At 42.1% G+C, this 19,139-nt stretch overlaps 1 long non-coding RNA gene across 2 annotated transcripts; it reads right to left on the reverse strand.

Annotated features, from left to right (window-relative positions):
• Positions 1–1,740: 1,740 nt before the first annotated feature.
• LOC118940482 lies at positions 1,741–8,011 on the reverse strand. Of its 2 annotated transcripts, XR_005037027.1 has the most exons (4): positions 7,562–8,011; positions 2,794–2,956; positions 2,489–2,608; positions 1,741–2,315 (listed from the first exon to the last, which is right to left on the reverse strand). It is a non-coding gene; the product is annotated as an uncharacterized LOC118940482 (long non-coding RNA). The 2 variants fall into 2 exon arrangements; XR_005037026.1 differs by lacking the exon at positions 7,562–8,011 and having other exon boundaries at positions 2,794–4,944.
• Between the last annotated feature and the right edge of the window lie 11,128 nt (positions 8,012–19,139).

Here is a 19,139-nt window from a genome sequence, read left to right on the forward strand (position 1 = left end):
CCCTTCATCCTGACTAGTCTCCCTGTCCCTGCTGCTGAAAAACATCCCCACAGCATGATGCTGCCACCACCATACGTCATTGTACGGATGATGCCACGTTTCAAGGAGCTCTTTTTGTCAGTGCTGACATGGAAGGTAGGTGATTTGAGGGCCTGTCAATCAAGTTGTCCAAATGACAAATCTATTGTTGTTACCTTGGTTTCCAACATTGACTTTCTCACACTTCATTATTTACAGATATTCTGAGGTTTCTTCATTTAAACCATGAATAATGTGTAAAATGATTATTGTACCTTCCGATATACACATTGGCAGTAGTAGTAGTCATGGTAAATATACAGGTGCTCACACAAGCCATTGCAAGTCAGTCCAGTTAACCTGAACACAGATTTTATCAGCTATTATTAAAAGGGCAACTTCACCACTTTTTTCAAGCTCATTTTCATTATCTCCAGCACATGACCAATGTCTACACATGTGAAAAGTGATCATTTCTATGTTTTGTAGAAAAAATAAAGTTCCCACACAAAAATACTACATCTTATTATAGAATACTATATGACTTATTATAGAATGCTGTAGAAAACTGTAGAATACTATAATACTACACACGTTGATCATGTGTAGTACTTTCAAATGTTTTAGTATACTGGAGAAGTCTATACTACACACTGTAATATCCCTCGGTCGAGTAGTGCACTGTTTACTTTAGAAGTTTGTAGTTGATGGGTTCTGACTTCTAAACTTGAAAATATGAAATATCCTTATTCATGTCACTGAGGGAGAAAGGGGAATTGTTAGATATCGGGGATCCAATGGGAAGGAGAAGGGCCACAGTCTGGTACAAGGACAGACATGATTTGGGGAGGAGTGAGGAATTTGGGCTGAGGTCAGGTCAGATGAAGTGAGGAAGAACAAATATCACTAAAGTTCTGTCTAGCAACAGAGATGTATTGGCTATCCAGATGTTTAAGGTGGAAACTCAGTATAGGAGGAAGGGTTAAATACCAATGCTTTTGTGAATGTCTTTGTCTGTTCAGCTGTCTTACCAAGTGGGTGAATAAACTTGGTTTGAGCTTTACTAATCGTCTGTGTGTTTTTACTCTTCTTTTAGAACCTATATTGGAGAATTCAATACTATGCACTGTAGTTTCGTATCCCTCAATCGTGTAGTCGTGCTTACTATAGAATTGTGTAGTATACTGGAGAATTCTATAGTGAAGTATCCCTCGATCATGTAGTGCTTACTTTTAGATTTTTTTGCTCAATTTGACTGCTAGCTGCTAGCTTAGTCGATGCTGTTTTGATTTGAACTTGCTGTCCTTTGGGAGCACAGGCCAGGGATTTCCTTTGAGGTTCCCCCTCGATCATGTAGTGCTTTCTATAGAATTGTGTAGTATACTGTAGAATACTACTCCACACTGTCGTATCCCTTGATTTATTTTATTTGTCTATTTAAAAACACAATACAACCATAATACAAAAATACAACCAAGTGGATAGAATGCATTTAGACGTTTGTTCAAACATGTTACACATTTACAGCTAACCCACATAAAAATATTATAGTATACTGTGGTCTAAATACTGTAGTATTACTATATTTATATACTATAATATTCACTGTAGTGTTTTTGCAGACATAACTCTGGTATACTATAGTATTTACTGTAGTGTTCCACCACTGGGGTGCCAGGACAGAGAAGAGCTTGGACTGGGCTGAGCGGGAAGGGCCAAAAGACCAGAGGTGGCAGAACAGAGTGCTCGGGTTGGGGTGTAGGATTTGAGCATAGCCTGAAGGTAGGGAGGGGCAGATCCTCTTGCTGCTCCGTAGGCAAGTACCATTGTCTTGTAGTGGATACAAGCTTCGACTGTAAGCCAGTGGAGTGTGTGGGGGGAGCTGGTGACATGGGAGAACTTGGGAAAATTGAACACCAGGCGGGCTGCAGCATTCTGGATAAGTTGCAGAGGTTTGATGGCACAAGCGGGAAGCCCAGCCAACAGCGAGTTCCAGAAGTCCAGATGGTAGATGACAAGTGCATGGATTAAGACCTGCGCCACTTCCTGTGTGAGGTAGGGTCATACTCTACAGATGTTGCAGAGAATGACATGGTGTTGTCCAGGGTCATGCCAAGGTTCTTTGCACTATGGTAGGGGGAGACCGTAGAGTTGTCAACAGTGATGGTAAGGTTTTGGAGTGGGAAGGCCTGGGAGGAGGAGACGTTCGGTCTTTTCGAAGTTGAGCTTGAGGTGGTGGGCCGACATCCAAGCGGAGATACAGTATCTGCCAGGCATACAGAGATGTGTGTCGCCACCTAGGTGTCAGAAGGGGGGAAGGAGAAAAGTAGTTGAGTGTCATCCACATAGAAATGATAGGATATGACGGAGCCGAGTGACTTGGTGTATAGAGAGAAGAGGAGAGGGCCTAGAACTGAGCCCTGGGGGACACCAGAGTACATGGTGCAGACACAGATCCTCTCCATGTCACCTGGTAGGAGTGGCCTGTCATATAGGATGCAATCCAGGTGTGCAAAGCCTGAGATGCCCAGCCCTGACAGGGTGGAGAGGAGGATCTGATGTTTCACGATATTGAAGGCAGCGGATAGATCTAGGAGGATGAGAACAGAGAGAGAGTCAGCTTTGATAGTGCGAAGAGCCTCCGTGACACAGAGAAGAACAGTCTCGGTTGAAACCTGACTGGTTAGGGTCAATAAGATCATTATGAGCGAAATAGCCAAAGAGATGGTCGGAGACAGCATGCTCAAGTGTTTTGGAAATAAAAAGAAGGGATACCGGTCTGGATATTTTGAAGTCAGTGGGGAACCAGCCAGTGGTCAGGGATAAGTTGATGAGGGAAGTGATGCATGGTAGTTCTCCAGAGTTGGTCTCGAGGAGAGGATCGGGTCGAGCGTGCAAGTTGTTGGGCGGCCGGACCTCACTAGTCACAGGATTTCATCTGAAGAGAAAGGGGAGAAAGAGTTCAAAGGTGTAGGGTAGTTCTGTGTGAGTGGGACCAGTGGACTCAATAGGCTGAGTGAATGAGGAGTGGATGTCATCAACCGTCCACAGAGAGGAAGGGAGGGAGGGGGTGGAGGATTAAGGAGGGAGCAGAAGGTGTAAAATAGTTTCCTAGGGTTAGAGACAGAAGCTTGACATTTAGAATGATAGAAGGTGGCTGTAGCAGCAGATACAGAGGAAGAGAAGTTAGAGATGAGGGAGTGCAAGGTCCCTGGAAGTTTAGTTTTCCTCCATTTTCACTCAGCTGCCTGCAGCACTGTTCTGTAAGCTGCAATGAGTCACTTAGCCACACAGCAGGAGGGGAGGGCCAAGCCGGCCAGGATGAAAGGGGACAGTGTGAGTCATAAGATGCAAAAAGGGAAGAGAGTAGGGTCAAAGAGGCAGAATCAGGAGACAGGCGTGAGAAATATTTAGCAGAAGGGAGAGATGATAGGATAGAAGAGGAGAGAGTAGTGGGAGAGAAAGAGCAAAGATTTTGACCACGCATGACCATCTGGGTAGGGGCTGAGTGACTAGGGTTAGAGGAGAGGGAGACAGAAAAGAAAACAAAGTAGTGATCTGGAGGGGGTTGAGACCTGGAGGGGGTTGCAGTGAGATTAGTAGGCCTCTAGTAAAGATGAAGTCAAGCATTTTGCCTGCCTTGTGAGTGGGGGTGGGGGGAGAGACTGGGAAAGAGTGGTGTCAAAAAAGGCAAGGTGAGGAAATAAATGTATCGAAAGACGTTGGGACGTTGAAGTCGCGAAGTACGAAGAGCGGTGAGCCATCAGGAAATGAGCTTATCAAGGTTTCAAGCTCATCGAGGAGCTCTCTTAAAGGGTCTACACAAAGTATGCAAAAAGGGCCAACGTTTTTCGTCACACGGCTCCTTGTAATATGCTCCGTCGTTCAACAGTTTTTTTTCTATCTGGAAATTGATGCACAACGTATCATTCCATGTGAAGACTGAGGGCTAAGTATTGATTGAGTCCCGCCCCTGTGTCTACATCACATATTTTCCGGAATCCCTTGTGATATAAACACGAAAGATGGATATTCTGCTACTTCGCTTCTACTACTTGCAAGCTTCCTTTTTTGTGCTTTTATTTCGAGATTTGCTATCTGCAATTATGTCCGACTCTGTCCAGTTTTGAGGAGCGTCTGTGTGAGCTGGTGAGACAATACAAGAACCTTTACAACCCTTCAATGCGGTTGTATTCAGACAAGCACACAAAAGGCAACAGCTGGCGGGAGATACTGTGTAACAACATTTACTGATGTCATAGAAACATGTAGAAAGATTCAGGACCGGTATGTTCGGAATCTGAAAAGGGTAAAGGAGAGGAGGAGTGGGGCTGGCGTGTGTGTCCCACCGATTGTCCGACAACTGGATTGGTTTCGTGTTCACAAAAAAACACCAATATGCCAGATATGGCATGTACTCTTGTCATACAGCTAAGTCCTTTTGTACGGTGTGTGTTTTTCTGATCCTATGGTTACAGACTTAGTTAGAACATGTGAAATCAGCTCCTTTCTGGATGGGAGAAATTGTGTGGGAAATAGTCCGTGCTTGTGATATCAGGGCTAGTTAAAACATCTGAAAACAGACACTGTGGTGTGTCAAAAAAAATGTATTTGTCACATGTGCAGAATACAACAAGTGTAGACTTTACCGTGACATGCTTACTTATGAACACATTCTCAACAAAGTAAGAAAATTAACAAATAGATCAAGAAAAAAGTAACACAATAAAATAACACAAAATAACAATAACGAGGCTATATACAAGGAGTTCTGGTTCCAAGTCAATGTACAAAGTAGTTGGAGTGATTGATTGAGGTAATACTTAGGTTTGATTAGGTGAGTGATTGAACACATTGTACATGTAGGTAGGGGTGAAAAGCATAAAGACCGGGTAGTCATTTGATTAACTGTTCAGCAGTCTTATGGCTTTGGGGTAGAAGCTATTCAGAAGCCGTTGTCGTGCCCTCTTCACGACTGTGTTGGTGTGTTTGGACCATGATAGGTACTTATTGATGTGGACACCGAGGAAGCTCTTGACCGTTTCAACTACAGCCCTGTCGATGTGAATGGGGGTGTGCTCGGCCCTCCATTTCCTGTAGTCCACGATCAGCTCATTTTGGCTGCACACAGCCAGGTTGCTGACCTCCTCCCTATAGGCTGTCTCTTCATCATCGGTAATCAGGCTTACCATCGTCGTGTCGTCAACAAACTTAATGATGGTGTTGGAATTGTGTGGGTGGGTGAGTAAACAGGGAGTACAGGAGAGGGCTAAGCATGCACCCCTGAGGGGCCCCCGTGTTGTTGCCTACCCTTACCTGTCAGAAAGTCCAGTATCTAATTGCAGAGGGAGGTGTTTAATCCCAGAGTCCGTAGTTTAGTAATGAGCTTAGATGGGCATTATGTTGTTGAACGCTGAGTTGTAGTCACGAAGGTGTGTGGCGAAATCCTGCACGGAGCCTTCACCGTGCCCTGCCACTTTCAGAGCACATCAGCAGTCAGGAAGGAGAAAATAAAGATAGCTCTTCCGGCTCTGTGTAAGAGCTCTCGGTTGGCGTAGCAGTTTGATAGTGTGCGCAACACTGCAGAAGTCTTGTTAATTTTCAGCGTGCTCAGTTTGTAAAGTGTTTAACTCAATCGCTGGTGTTACCGCTCTAGGTCGTGGTTGTATCTTTTTGGACTGCACCGGTCATTGATTGCATGGATTAGTAGCAACATTGTTGCGAAGCTTTGACATACAAACCATCAGACGGACGGACAGTGCAACTGCAAGCCTGAAGTCAACAGCTAAGACCCCCTCTGTCTCTCTTACTGTCATTTCCCCTCTATCGCACCAGTGCTTTACACTGCAGCAGACATTCATTTTTTCCCCCAATGTGCTCCCTTTGATGTTTAGGTCCAGTGTGGAGTGCAATAGAGATTGTCTTCTGTGGATCTGTTGGGGCGGTATGTGAATTGGAGTGGGTCCGAGGTATCTGGGATGATGGTGTTGTGAGCCATGACCAGCCTTTCAAAGCATTTCATGGCTACAGATGTGAGTGCTACGGGGCGATAATCATTTAGACAGGTTACCTTGGCATTCTGGGGCACGGGGACTATGGTGTTCTGCTTGAAACGTGGGTATTACAGACTGGGTCAGGGAGAGGTTGATAATGTCAGTGAAGACACTTGCTAGCTGTCCTGGTAATCTGTCTAGCCCAGTGACCTTGTGAATGTTAACCTGTTTAAAAGGTCTACGGAGAGCGTGATCACACGGTCGTCCAGAACAGCTGGTGCTCTTATGCATGGTTCAGCTCGCCTGGTAGGCCCGCGTCACTGGGAAGCTCACAGCTGGGTTTCCATTAGTAATCCATGATAGTTTGCACATTCCTGCCACATCCGATGAGCATCAGAGCCGGTGTAGTAGGATGCAATCTTAGGAGTTATGGTCAGATTTTCCTAACGGCGGGCGAGGGAGAACTTTGTATGCGTCTGTCTGTAGAGTAGAGGTGATCTATAGGTTGTTTTTGCCTCTAGTTGCACAGGAGACATGAAGTAAAATGGGTTTCAGTTTCCCTGCATTAAATTCCCGAGCCACTAGGTGAGTATTTTCTTGTTTGCTTATGGCCATATACAGCTTGTTGAGCGCGGTCTTAGTGCCAGCATCTGTGTGTGGTAGTAAATAGATGGCTACGAAAAATAGATAAACTCTCTTGGTAAATAGTGTGGTCTACAGCTTATCAGGAGGTATTCTAGCTCAGGTGATCAAGAGCTCGAGACTTCCTTATTATTAGAGATTGCGCACCAAGTCTCGATGACAGAGACACACACCACCTCCACTCAACTTACTGGACGCAGCTGTTCTGTACTGCCGATATATAGAAAACTCAGCTAGATTTATATGTTCCATGTACTTGTTCAGCTTGGTGAAACATAGGATAATATAGTTCATGTTGATAGGATTACGCCAATAAAACGGGAGGTAATGGCGACTTATCCACTCTCCATCGCAGTCTTGTTAGATATCCCGCACGGTGACTTCTATAGCTCCACCTCCTCCGAGGTTCAGGGATTTGGGCCTGCTCTGGGATGAGCATTATGTCCTTTGCTTCCAATTTGTTGAAATAGAAGTCCTCATCCAAATCGAGGCTATTAATCTCTGTTTTGATGTCCAGAAGATATTTCATTATGAAACAATGTCTGAAACCTTATGTAAAAACAAAAGTTAGGATCTGCGCAAAAACACACAAAATAGCACAATTGGTCAAGATCCAGTAAAACGGAGGCCATCCCCTCTGGCGCGTGTGTGCTAAATAGATTGAGATGTTTAGGAAATCTGTTCTTTTGAGTAAGCATTTTAACTCAAAAGGAGCCCATGGAGATGTTTTGAGATTGCTTGCAATGTATTCATCTACTTTGTGTTGGAGGGGGATGGTGTTTTGGACTGCCTAGAGACAAAGCTGAGTCCATAGGGTCCATCTACAGGTGATTAATCGCCCTTTGGTTCATCATCTACACGGCAAGGATACTCACCTCCCAGGCCCTTCGCACCAACACTCAACGTACCGTCCAGGTGCTCTCTGCCCTGCAGCTCCATCAACATCGGCCCCATCGCCCTGACCCAGCTCCATTGGCCGTAAGAGGAAGACGGCTAAGGATCCTTTGGACACTGACATTATGCAGCGGGTGGATGAAACAAAGAAAAGTCAGCAGGAGTTACAGAAACATCAGCAGTCATGTATGGTGTATTTTGCTGTTGATCAATGTGTCCCGTTAGTCAGGGACATGACAATGTACTTTCACAGGAACATCGATCAGTGCCCTCCGTCTCACCCCAAAAAACGACGTTGTGTGCTTTTCTTATTCACACATTAGGGTGATGAGTAATTTACTGTTTTTTTTATGTTTCTTTTTTACTTATTTCCTCATTCACATGCTAGTGGGGTTTTACTTTGTGTTTTTTCTCTTATTGCCCCTTTCATCACACTTTTCACCTGTGTATTACGTTGTTTTACATTGCACTATTTTCCTAAATAAATATTTAAAAAGTCTATAAATGTATTTGTCTGTTTTTTTTGTAAAATGTTACTGTTCTGAATCAGTCACTCTGTAAATTTGAACTGCATTGTACATGAGCTATGTAGATGAGGTTAATGTCTTGGGGGTCTGTCCTTATTGTCTACAGCTGGACACTCACCCATGTACCAAAGCAGGAAGGTCTCCATTGAAAGGCCACTACACATGACCATGTACAACCTTGTGTTATGTTGATTAGGTAAATGTCTCAAGGGTCTACCCTCATTATCTACAGCTGGACAGCCATTCTCACCCATGTACCTACCATAGCAGAAAAGTTCTCAGTGAAAGGCCACTACACTACACAACACAAGGTTAGGTAAACGTCTTGATGGTCTAGCCTCCAAAGACTATATGACAAACTAAAACAAGAAGGATAAAGTGACTGTCATTACGGTAAAGTGTGAATAAGAAAAACAGCAAAACCAACTATGTACAGTGCCTTGCGAAAGTATTCGGCCCCCTTGAACTTTGCGACCTATTGCCACATTTCAGGCTTCAAACATAAAGATATAAAACTGTATTTTTTTGTGAAGAATCAACAACAAGTGGGACACAATCATGAAGTGGAACGACATTTATTGGATATTTCAAACTTTTTTAACAAATCAAAAACTGAAAAATTGGGCGTGCAAAGTTATTCAGCCCCTTTACTTTCAGTGCAGCAAACTCTCTCCAGAAGTTCAGTGAGGATCTCTGAATGATCCAATGTTGACCTAAATGACTAATGATGATAAATACAATCCACCTGTGTGTAATCAAGTCTCCGTATAAATGCACCTGCACTGTGATAGTCTCAGAGGTCCGTTAAAAGCGCAGAGAGCATCATGAAGAACAAGGAACACACCAGGCAGGTCCGAGATACTGTTGTGAAGAAGTTTAAAGCCGGATTTGGATACAAAAAGATTTCCCAAGCTTTAAACATCCCAAGGAGCACTGTGCAAGCGATAATGTTGAAATGGAAGGAGTATCAGACCACTGCAAATCTACCAAGACCTGGCCGTCCCTCTAAACTTTCAGCTCATACAAGGAGAAGACTGATCAGAGATGCAGCCAAGAGGCCCATGATCACCCTGGATGAACTGCAGAGATCTACAGCTGAGGTGGGAGACTCTGTCCATAGGACAACAATCAGTCGTATATTGCACACATCTGGCCTTTATGGAAGAGTGGCAAGAAGAAAGCCATTTCTTAAAGATATCCATAAAAAGTGTTGTTTAAAGTTTGCCACAAGCCACCTGGGAGACACACCAAACATGTGGAAGAAGGTGCTCTGGTCAGATGAAACCAAAATTGAACTTTTTGGCAACAATGCAAAACGTTATGTTTGGCGTAAAAGCAACACAGCTGAACACACCATCCCCACTGTCAAACATGGTGGTGGCAGCATCATGGTTTGGGCCTGCTTTTCTTCAGCAGGGACAGGGAAGATGGTTAAAATTGATGGGAAGATGGATGGAGCCAAATACAGGACCATTCTGGAAGAAAACCTGATGGAGTCTGCAAAAGACCTGAGACTGGGACGGAGATTTGTCTTCCAACAAGACAATGATCCAAAACATAAAGCAAAATCTACAATGGAATGGTTCAAAAATAAACATATCCAGGTGTTAGAATGGCCAAGTCAAAGTCCAGACCTGAATCCAATCGAGAATCTGTGGAAAGAACTGAAAACTGCTGTTCACAAATGCTCTCCATCCAACCTCACTGAGCTCGAGCTGTTTTGCAAGGAGGAATGGGAAAAAATGTCAGTCTCTCGATGTGCAAAACTGATAGAGACATACCCCAAGCGACTTACAGCTGTAATCGCAGCAAAAGGTGGCGCTACAAAGTATTAACTTAACGGGGCTGAATAATTTTGCACGCCCAATTTTTCAGTTTTTGATTTGTTAAAAAAGTTTGAAATATCCAATAAATGTCGTTCCACTTCATGATTGTGTCCCACTTGTTGGTGATTCTTCACAAAAAAATACAGTTTTATATCTTTATGTTTGAAGCCTGAAATGTGGCAAAAGGTCGCAAAGTTCAAGGGGGCCGAATACTTTCGCAAGGCACTGTAGCTCACAACATGATATATAAACAGTCCACAACCACTATACAGTGCATTCGGAAAGTATTAAGACCCCTTAACTTTTTACACATTTTGTTATGTTACAGCCTTATTCTAAAATGGATTAAGTAAAAAAAAATCTATCTACACCACATACCACATAATGACAAAGTTTAAAACAGGTTTTTAGAAATGTTTGCAAATTTATTAAAAATAGGAAACAGAAATACCTTATATAAATAGGTACTCAGACCCTTTGCTATGAGACTCGAAATTGAGCTCAGGTGCATCCTGTTTCCATTGATCATCCTTGATGTTTCACAACTTGATTGGAGTCCACCTGTAGTAAATTCAATTGATTGGACATGATTTGGAAAGGCACACACCTGTCTTTATAAGGTCTTATAGTTGCCAGTGACTGTGATAGCAAAAACCCAGCCATTCTTATTGATATTTATTTAATTTTTTTTAACTGCATTGTAGGTTATGAGCTCATAAGTAAGCATTTCACTGTAAGGTCTACACCTGTTGTATTCGGCGTATGTGACTAATACAATTTGATTTGAGGTCAAAGGAATTGTCCGTAGAGCTCAGAGACAGGATTGTGTCGAGGCACTGATCTGGTAAAGATCTGGTAAAGGGTATCAAAAAATGTCTGCAGCATTGACGGTTCCAAAGAACACAGTGGCCTCCATCAATCTTAAATGGAAGAAGTTTGGAACCACCAAGACTCTTCCTACAGCTGGATGTCCGGCCAAACTGAGCAATCGGGGGAGAAGGGCCTTGATCAAGGAGGAGACCAAGAAACCAATAGTAACTCTGACAGAGCTCCAGAGTTCCTCTATGGAGATGGGAGAAACTTCCAGAAGGACAACCATCTCTGCAGCGGTCCACCAATCAGGCCTTTACGGTAGAGTGGTCAGACGGAAGACACTCTTCAGTAAATGGTAGCCCGCTTAGAGTTTGCCAAAAAGCACCTAAAGGACTCTCAGACCATGAGAAACTCGATTCTCTGGTCGGCCTGAAGGCCAAGCGTCACATCTGGGTGAAACCCTGCACCATCCCTACGGTGTAGCGTGGTGGTGAAAGCATCATGCTGTGGGGATGTTTCTCAGCGGTAGGTACTGGGAGACTAGTAAGGATCAAGGGAAAGATGAATGGAGCAAAGTACAGAGAGATCCTTGATGAAAACCTGCTATAGAGCGCTCAGGACCTCAGACTGGGGGCAAAGATTCACCTTCCAACAGGACAATGACCCTAAGACCCTAAGCACACAGCCAAGACAATGCTGGAGTGGCTTCGGGACAGGTTTCTGAATGTCCTTGAGTGGCCCAGCCAGAGCCCGAACTTGAACCAGATCGAACATCTCTTGAGAGACCTGAAAATAGCTGTGCAGCGACGCTCCCCATCCAACCTGAGAGAGCTTGAGAAGATCTTCAGAGAAGAATGGGAGAAACTCCTCAAATACAGGTGTGCCAAGCATCGTTTGTTTACATGCTTTTTCAAACCGCGTGTTGCAAAATGCGAGATGCCACTGATTTCGTCATGCTTTCTTTGATTCTTAACTGCTTTCAAACACAGACCTCTACTGGACACCGTACTTACAAATGTAGAATTTGTACAGTAGTTTCACCTGACAGGTAGCTTAGCAGGTAGAGTAGGGAACATTCAGGGAAATTAGGGTAAGAGGTCGAATACAGTTAGACACACAATTTACACATTTAAAAAAAAAATTGAAACCACACTTTCTGCACTGTTGTTCAAATAAATAGTTGTATTTAGTATAGTATAAGTTTGTCTTAAGCAAGCAAAATAATGCCATAGATTCTGTTTTTATTAAAATAGTCAACTTATTGTAAAATGCAAACCTGGTATTCAAAATTATCATAGGCTACTAAAGCCAACAAGTTACTGTTGTGACACAGAATTTTTTATGAAAACAGTGGAGAGGAAAAAAACGTCTCTGATAATCACGCACGGCTATTTATTGCTAACCAGCAGATGTCACGAATGTGCATTGTGAACAGGTAATGAACCAATTTACGGCACAATTTGGTGAAAGCACTGAAGCTTTCCCATCCCATCCCTACCATTTACAGCCAATGAATTATGTACATTAATTGCTGTTATTGCCGCTATTATTTGCAACTTTCCGTGTCTCCTTTTGGATAAACCATACTATATACCAAGACAACCAAGTTTGAATTCAAATAGAGTCTCCAGTCAACAACTGTCAATCATTCCCTGCCATGTATCTCCATTACCTGAATCTATAAAGACTATTAAACTGAACTGCATCTCTGCCTGCTCTTAATTTTTATTTATTTAACCAGGCAAGTTAGTTAAGAACAAATTCTTATTTACAATGACGGCCTAGGAACAGTGGGTTAACTGCCTTGTTCAGGGGCAGAATGCCAGATATTTACCTTGTCAGCTCGGGGATTCAGTCTAGCAACCTTTCATTCACTGGCCCAACACTCTAACCACTAGGCTACCTGTGGAGTCCCACAGTAGATGGGCATCACCATAACCTCACCTAAACATCAATCAGTTACAATCATGTAACTGAACAATATTGTGTGACAGGCTGGAAACCAAAGTTTTGGTCAGTGTTTCCCTGGGCACCCTTGTTAGGGGAGGACATACAGGAAATGTAATAAAGCACCCCGTGGCCATGTTCAGGTGAAAGTGTAGTACCTGAAAGGTCCTTTGGGTGTATAGGCTGTATGGCAGTGGTGCTGTTGCTGTTGCTTTATTTCTGTGAGCAACCATTTTGTGACCATGCTTTCTTGAAGAGATGTTTGGGGTGTGGTTGATTGTTCTTAATGGTATGTGTTCAGTTTAACCATCTGTGAGTTCATTCATGTGGGACAACATTCAAGATGTTCATTATGTAAAGCCACTGCAATAATGTCCGTTTGTTTGTAGAGGTTTTGCTAGTTTGAGGCTCAGGAAGTTTATTGGCAGCGCCCTCCAATACAATGTTTATATTTTTGCTAAGGTTTTGTATGGTCCGTTGGATTGCTCAAAACTGCTGACCCAACTCAATAACTGGACTGTCACAAACCTTTGTCTTGTGTTCTGGTTTAAGTGTTCCCCTCATTAAACAGTAACTGGAGTAGTCTGGTAGTTATGCCATTTTAGCTCACACTAGTTGGCTGGTGTTACCATCATGTCCGCAAAAACACTACAGTGAATACTATAGCATACTAGTGATGGCCGCAAAAACACTACAGTGAATACTATAGTGTAACAGTCATGTCTGCGTAAACACTACAGTATACGACAGTCATGTCCGCAAAAACGCTACGGTGAATACTATAGTATACTAGTCACATCTGCAAAAACACTAGTACAGTAAATACTACAGTATACTACAGTCATGTCTGCAAGAAACAACAGTGAATACTACAGTAAATAGTATACTAGTAATGTCCGCAAAAACTCTACAGTGAAAACAACAGTATACTACAGTCATGTCTGCCAAAACACTACAGTGAATACTATAGTATACTACAGTCATGTCTGCAAAAACACTAGTCAGTGAATACTATAGTATACTACAGACATGTCCGCAAAAACACTACAGTAAATACTATAGTGTACTTGTCATGTCGGCAAAAACACTACAGTGAATACTATACTACAGTAAAGTCCACAAAAACTCTACAGGGAATACTATAGTATACTAGTCATGTCTGTGTAAAAACTAGAGTATACTACAGTCATGTCCACAAAAACACTACAGTGAATACCAGAGAAAAGTCTGCAAAAACAATATGAATCCTATAGTATATAAACATAGGACTACTATGGTATTTAGACCATAGTGTACTATAGTATTTTTCATGTGGGTTCTACCCGATGACATCACCAAAAGTTCAAACATTTTTAAAGGTGATTTTCAAACACTATGAGATTTGAGGTGATGTTGGGAGTGTTGGGATCTGGCTAGAAACTTGTTGCAGGTTTTGAAAATCACAGATTTTCTTATTTTTAACTACAGATCATAGAAACGTGCCATTTTCACATACAGTACAAGGCAAAAGATTGGACACCTACTCATTCCAAGGTTTTTCTTTATTTCTTTCTTTTGACTATTTTCTACATTGTAGACTGTAAACTCTCCTTCCAGACTCACATTAAGCATCTCCAATCAAAAATTAAATCTAGAATCGGCATCCTATTTCGCAACAAAGCATCCTTCACTCATGCTGCCAAACATACCCTCGTAAAACTGACTATCCTACCGATTCTTAACTTCGGCGATGTCATTTACAAAATAACCTCCAACACTCTACCCACCAAATTGGATACAGTCTATCACAGTGCAATCCGTTTTGGCACTAAAGCCCCATATACTACCCACCACTGCGACCTGTATGCTCTCGTTGGCTGGCCCTCGCTTCATATTCATCGCCAAACCCACTGGCTCCAGGTCATCTACAAGTCTTTGCTAGGTAAAGCCCCACCTTATCTCAACTCACTGGTCACCATAGCAGCACCAACCCGTAGCATGCGCTCCAGCAGGTATATTTCCCTCGTCACCCCCAAAGCCAATTCCTCCTTTGGCCGCCTTTCCTTCCAGTTCTCTGCTGCCAATGACTGGAACGAACTGCAAAAATCACTGAAGCTGGAGACTCATATCTCCCTCACTAACTTTAAAGCAAAAGCTGTCAGACCAGCTCACAGATCACTGCACCTTTACATAGCCCATCTGTAAATAGCCCATCCAACTACCTCATCCCTATACTGTTATTTATTTATTTTTGCTCCTTTGCGCCCTAGTATCTCTACTTGCACATTCATCTTCTGCACATCTATTATTTCGCCACTATGGCCTGTTTATTGCCTCCCTTATCCTACCTCATTTGCACACACTGTATATAGACTTTTTCGATTGTATTATTGACTGAGTGTTTGTTTATTCCATGTGTAAATCTGTGTTGTTGTTTGTGTTGCACTGCTTTGCTTTATCTTGGCCAGGTCGCAGTTGTAAATGAGAACTTGTTCTCAACTAGCCTACCTGGTTAAATAAAGGTGGAGAAAAAAATAACAATAAGTGAAGACTTAAACTATGAAATAACACATATGGAATCATGTAGTAACCAAAAAAGTGTAAAACAAATCCAAATATTTTATTGAAGGTGAGTAATGAAGTGCTGCATCAGATGACCTCCACAATCACCCAACCTCAACCCGTTTGGGATGAGTTGGACCGCAGAATAAGGGAAAAGCAGACAACAAGTGTTCAGCATATGTGGAAACACCTTCAAGAACGTTGGAAAAGCATTCCAGTGTGAAGCTGGTTGAGAGAATGCCAAGAGGGTGCAAAGCTGTCATCAAGGCAAAGGGTAGATACTTTGAAGAATCTCAAATATAAAATATATTTTGATTTGTTTAACACTTTTTTTGGTTACAACATGATTCCATATGTGTTATTTCATAGTTCTGATGTCTTCACTACTATTGTACAATGTAGAAAATAGTTTTTATTTTAAATGAAAAAAAATGGAATGAGTAGGTGTGTGTCGACATTTGACTGGTACTGTATGCAGACACTGGTTTTGTGTTGGAAATAATAAATATGAGGTTGAAAAGTCACAGAACTGCCCTTTAAGGCTTCCATGTGTTCTATCTGACAATTTGGGATCCTTCATTGCAGTTTCCCAAAATGCATTGCTTTCCACTACATGGGAGAATGTGGGGCCTGTCTCTTGACTTCTAAATGCAATGGATCGCTCAATTCAAGCATATTGGCCTAGGCCTACATGTAGACATCTTCCTACTGACTGGTAGTGATGGTCACAAAGAAAATGTGTACCTAAATGCTCTTTAATCCAATTGTATAGGTAGGCTATCTTCTGATTAGAATGTTAAAGTTTCCAATATCTTTTTAATTCTAGGAGTTTAGACAGAGCGGAAAATAACTCATTGCAAAGTTTGAATCATTATCAGCTGGTTTCATCTAATTGGTTTATTCGGATCCCCATTAGCTTTTGACGAAGCAGCAGCTATTCTTCCTGGGGTCCACACAAAACACAAATCATGACTAGTAACTGATACACTGATAGACAAGGACAGTCACACAAATGTTAAATTCAACGATAAACAATACAACAACAAAATAATAATACAAACAACACAACTAAAAGTATAAAGTGAGTGTTAGTGTGCGTGTTTGTGTGTGTCCCCTCACAGTCCCTGCTGTTCCATTAACTAAATTGTTGGTCAAACTGTAATTCATTATGCATTGAATTCACATCAAGGTGTGTGCAAGAAACAAAATTGTGATTTTCCTATTCAATTTTTATTAATGAAAGAAGGCAAGTTTAACTGTCCTTCCTTGTGGCCACATGAGGGTTGAGTTGTTATATCTAAGAGTCTGTGCCTCGCCAGGTGACATTACCGTTCTCTTGGCAGCAGGATATTCCGATAAATACACAATAACGACACCTGCTCGTCGAACAACTCATTCCAAAATCATGGGAATTAATAAGGAGTTGGTCCCCCCTTCGCTGCTATAACAGCCTCCACTCTCCTGGGAAGGATTTTCACTAAATGTTGGAACATAGCTGTGGGGACTTGCTTCCATCCAGCCACGAGCATTAGTGAGGTCGGGCACTGATGTTGGGCGATTAAGCTTGCAGTTGGATCCAGTTCATCCCAAATGTGTTCAATGGGGTTGAGGTCAAAGCTCTGTGCAGCCAGTCAAGTTCTTCCACACCGATCTCGACAAACCACTTCTGTGTGGACCTTGTTTGTGCACGTAAGGCATTGTCATGCTGAAACATAACTGTTGCCACAAAGTTGGAGGCACAGAATCATCTAGAATGTCATTGTATGCTGTAGCGTTAAGATTTCCCTTCACTGAAACTAAGGGGCCTAGCCCGAACCGTGAAAAACAGCCCCAGACCATTATTCCTCCACCAAACTTAACATTTGGCACTATGCATTCGGGCAGGTAGTGTTCTCCTGGCATCCGCCAAACCCAGATTTGTCTGTCGGAATGCCAGAAGTGTGATTCAGAGAACGCGTTTTGACTGCTCCAGAGTCCAATGGCGGCGAGCTTTACACCACTCCAGCTTACGCTTGGCATTGCACATGGTGATCTTAGGCTTGTGTGCAGCTGCTCGACCAACAGTTCTTGTGCTGACGTTGTTTCCAGAGGCAGTTTGGAACTCGGTAGTGAGTGTTGTAACCGAGGACAAATGATTTTTACACTCAATGCGCTTCAGCACTCGGCGGTCCCGTTTCTGTGAGCTTGTGTGGCTTACCACTTCAGCCATTGTTGCTCCTAGAGGTTTCCACTTCACAATAACAGCACTTACAGTTGACCAGAGCAGCTCTAGAAGGGCAGACATTTGACAAACTGACATGTTGGAAAGGTGCCACATATACAGTGCCACATATACAAATATATGTCATATATGTCATTGGAATTACTCAATACTGTCTACAAAACTTAAATTGGTCTAATGTGCTGGGCAACAGGTTTAATACAGAATGCTAATGACTCCTTACTCCACCCACTGGAATTGAATGCACTGCATATAAATTACACATTGGCTTATTGAGAAAGAACTACTCTATGTGCCAATGTAAATGTGGGGTTAGGATTACTCAGTAGGGCCTGTGGAATCTATATATGTTGTATTTATTGGGGGACTTAGGTCTACATACCCAGCAGCACTTTTTACTCCACCCATTCCAGTGGTCCCAACGCAATACACTGTAAGCCTATAAATGACATATTTGCTTATAGAAAGTTTTAAAAACTCTTTGCCAAAGTAAAAGTGGGGTTGGGAGTAGAATCTACACTAAGTATACAAAACATTAGAAACACCTGCTCTTTCCATGACAGACTGACCGATATTAGAAAGGTGTTCCTAATGTTTGGTACACTCAGTGTATGTATGGTGTCATTTCATGGGGCACTGAATAGTACATTGTGTCGCTGGCCACATGACAAATGACTGTATTACTGCTAACGGCTTTCAATGGTCAAGCTCTAATGTCAGCCCTAATGTCATCCATGCTCCTATTACATTCACACTACATTGTGAAGGTAGACAGGCCAGAAGAGAGTTACACAGTCGGTTTTGTGACATCAAAGCAGTTATGCCAAATGTGCCTAGAACATCCCACAACTGGTGGGGTTTTAAGCATGTTATAAGGCCAATGAACTTAGTCACATTGGAAAGTTATAGCCATAGATATGGAACATGTAGTAGTAATTGCATTACTTTAGATCTTATGATGGATTCCTGAAGCCAGTATGAAAGAGTGGATACACTACTTCCAATTCAGAAATACCTGGCATTAGTCTCTGACAATGCATGGATTTGTGGTAAATGTGACACTAAACTATGATTTTTTTGCCATCGGTGCCCCCATTTTAGAAAACTGTCAGACGGTAGTCGTTGTGGTGTAAATGTGTGATTGTTCTCTAAAGACAGAGTGCAATGTGAATACACTATCACAATGGCATGAGAGACTATTTTATGAGTTAGAGTGGAAATTAGTTGAAAACTTTTATGCATTTTAAAACTGTACAGAAAATAACGTAATTGACCTTGATAATCACCACAATATAACTGGTACATACTCTTGTTTTTGAAAAAAGTTTAATAGGCCTATGACTTTACTGTATACTGCTAACTATATATATATATATATATATACAGTGCCCTGCGAAAGTATTCGGCCCCCTTGCACTTTGCAAACTTTTGCCACATTTCAGGCTTCAAACATAAAGATATAAAACTGTATTTTTTTGTGAAGAATCAACAACAAGTGGTGCACAATCATGAAGTGGAACAACATTTATTGGATATTTCAAACTTTTTTAACAAATCAAAAACTGAAAAATTGGGCGTGCAAAATTATTCAGCCCCTTTACTTTCAGTGCAGCAAACTCTCTCCAGAAGTTCAGTGAGGATCTCTGAATGATCCAATGTTGACCTAAATGACTAATGATGATAAATACAATCCACCTGTGTGTAATCAAGTCTCCGT

The sequence above is a fragment of the Oncorhynchus mykiss genome, chromosome 2 (genome assembly GCF_013265735.2).
Source record: "Oncorhynchus mykiss isolate Arlee chromosome 2, USDA_OmykA_1.1, whole genome shotgun sequence".
Classification (NCBI taxonomy): domain Eukaryota; kingdom Metazoa; phylum Chordata; class Actinopteri; order Salmoniformes; family Salmonidae; genus Oncorhynchus; species Oncorhynchus mykiss.